The following is a 2,500-nucleotide window of genomic DNA, read 5'->3' as shown; positions in this document are numbered from 1 at the left end:
CGCCTCCGAGGAGGGGGCGCCCAGGGAAGGAGGGAGATCCGGGTCGACCTGGTGACCGGACGGGAAAGCGGCCACCGGGCGTGCCCGTTCAAACCTAGGGGTTGACCTGGCGGCCGGAAAGCAAACCGGCCACTGGCTAGCCCCGTCGGCAACCTACGGGTTGACCTGGTGGCCGGGAAGCGAACCGGCCAGCAGGTGAACCCGTTCGATTCCACGGGTTGACCTGGTGCCCGGGAGGGGACTCTGAAAAATGTTCAGCCCTTTCGGCTCGGGGTTGACCTGGTGGCCGAGAGGGGACTCGGACGGCAGGCAAGCCGCCCTGGCCTCACCCACCCCGGCCGCAGCGAGGGACTGCCTCCCGGCCGACTGGATCGGGCCCCTGGAAGTCTGGGGGGAAAAAGAAAATGGAACCTGACGCCTCCGAGGAGGGGGCGCCCAGGGAAGGAGGGAGATCCGGGTTGACCTGGTGACCGGACGGGAAAGCGGCCACCGGGCGTGCCCGTTCAAACCTACGGGTTGACCTGGTGGCCGGGAAGCGAACCGGCCAGCAGGCGAACCCGTTCGATTCCACGGGTTGACCTGGTGCCCGGGAGGGGACTCTGAAAAATTTTCAGCCCTTTCGGCTCGGGGTTGACCTGGTGGCCGAGAGGGGACTCGGACGGCAGGCAAGCCGCCCTGGGCTCACCCTCCCCGGCCGCAGCGAGGGACTGCCCCCCACCCACCCACCCCCCCCCCCGGCTGACAGGATCAGGGCGCACTGGATGTCCGGGACAATATTTTCCCCGACGCCGGGGAGGGCGGGCGGGCGGAGGGGCTCTGGCGGCCAGCCCGGGCCCCGGAGCTCGAGAAGGAAAAAAGGACCGGGCCCGCGAGAGACGGGGGCCCTGCCGCAGGGGGGCAGTCCGACCGGGGCTCACCGTGCGGCAGGCCCGGGCGTCGGCAGGGGAAAGCGGGCGAGGAGGCGCGGGGGCCGGGTGCCTACGGCCATACCGGACCGAACGCCCCCGATCCCGTCCGATCTCGGAAGGTAAACCGTCCCGGGCCTGGCTAGTACTTGGATGGGTGACCGCCTGGGAATCCCAGGTGCCGTAGGCAGCTTTTCCCGGTCCGAGCCAGCTCTCTCTCCTTTTCTGGGGAGGAAGGAGAGGGGGGGGACGGGCCGGAAAGCCCCTCGTCGCTCCTGCCGAGTCGGAGGTCGCGGCCGCAGGTCACGGGTCTGGGCGCCTGGGGTCCGGCTCCCCACCCGGCTTCCTCCGCGGAGGACCCACCGAAGCCGCTGGGGGAGACCCCGGGCATGGGGCGGACTGGCCCGGACCCTCCCGGCCGCCGGCCCGCAGGACCGCCCCGAATCCCCCCGCCCCGCGGCCACCCAGGCCAGGCCTGGCCAGGCGGGACGGACGGCGGGTGTCCAGCGCCCAGCGGCTTCCGCCAGCGGGGACCCACGGCCCCCAAAGCCGCAGGGGGAGGCCCCGGGCCCGGGACGGACTCGCTCGGACCCCCTGCGCCCGGGCGCCGGCTCGCGGGACCGCCCCGAATCCCCCCGCGGCCACCCAGGCCAGGCCTGGCCAGGCGGGACGGACGGCGGGTGTCCAGCGCCCAGCGGCTTCCTCCAGCGGGGACCCACGGCCCCCAGAGCCGCAGGGGGACACCCCGGGGCCGGGACGGACTCGCTCGGACGCGCTCGGACCCCCTGCGCCCGGCCGCCGGCTCGCGGGACCGCCCCGAATCCCCCGCCCCGCGGCCACCCAGGCCAGGCCTGGCCAGGCGGGACGGACGGCGGGTGTCCAGCGCCCAGCGGCTTCCGCCAGCGGGGACCCACGGCCCCCCAGAGCCGCAGGGGGAGACCCCGGGGCCGGGACGGACTCGCTCGGACGCGCTCGGACCCCCTGCGCCCGGCCGCCGGCTCGCGGGACCGCCCCGAATCCCCCCGCGGCCACCCAGGCCAGGCCTGGCCTGGCCTGGCAGGCCGGCGTGCAGCTCCCCCGGGCTTCCTCCCCCGACGACCCGCGCCCCCCCGAGCCGCAGGCGGAGACCCCGGCCCCGGGGCGGACCGGCCCGGGCTCGCTCGAGCCCCCTGCGCCCGGCCCGCAGGACCGCCCCCCTCCCCCCCCCCGAATCCCCCGGGAGAGGCCCGGCCTGCACGCCACTGACGACCCGCGGCCCCCAAAGTCGCGGGAGGCGCCCCCGGCCCCGGGGGCCGGTTAGCTCCGTGTCGCTCCGCGCCCCCCCCCGCCCCTCGCTGCCGGGACCGGGCACCGCCCCAGAGTCAGCCGCAGCCGGACGGCCTGAGAGCTGCCCTCCTGTGGACGACGGTGAGTTTACCTTGACACTAACCGGCCATCAGCCAGGTCAACCCCATTGCTAGACTGGGGTGGACCTGGTGGCCGAGTGGGGACTTGGAACATTTGACAGCTGCTCCCCGGGGCTTGACCGCTTGTCCTGAACGCCCCCCCCACCCCACCCCCCCAGCCCCCGGCTCCTGCTCCCCTCTCCCCAGCCT

The 2,500-nt window shown here is 74.9% G+C and overlaps 1 non-coding gene across 1 annotated transcript; it reads left to right on the top strand.

Moving 5' to 3' along the window:
• The first annotated feature begins 976 nt into the window (after positions 1-976).
• On the top strand, positions 977-1,095 carry LOC128824076 (5S ribosomal RNA). Its single transcript, XR_008442305.1, has one exon. It is a non-coding gene; the product is annotated as a 5S ribosomal RNA (ribosomal RNA).
• Positions 1,096-2,500: the final 1,405 nt, after the last annotated feature.

Source organism: Malaclemys terrapin, chromosome 15, assembly GCF_027887155.1.
Source record: "Malaclemys terrapin pileata isolate rMalTer1 chromosome 15, rMalTer1.hap1, whole genome shotgun sequence".
Taxonomy (NCBI): domain Eukaryota; kingdom Metazoa; phylum Chordata; order Testudines; family Emydidae; genus Malaclemys; species Malaclemys terrapin.
This window is presented reverse-complemented; position numbering and strand designations above follow the sequence as displayed.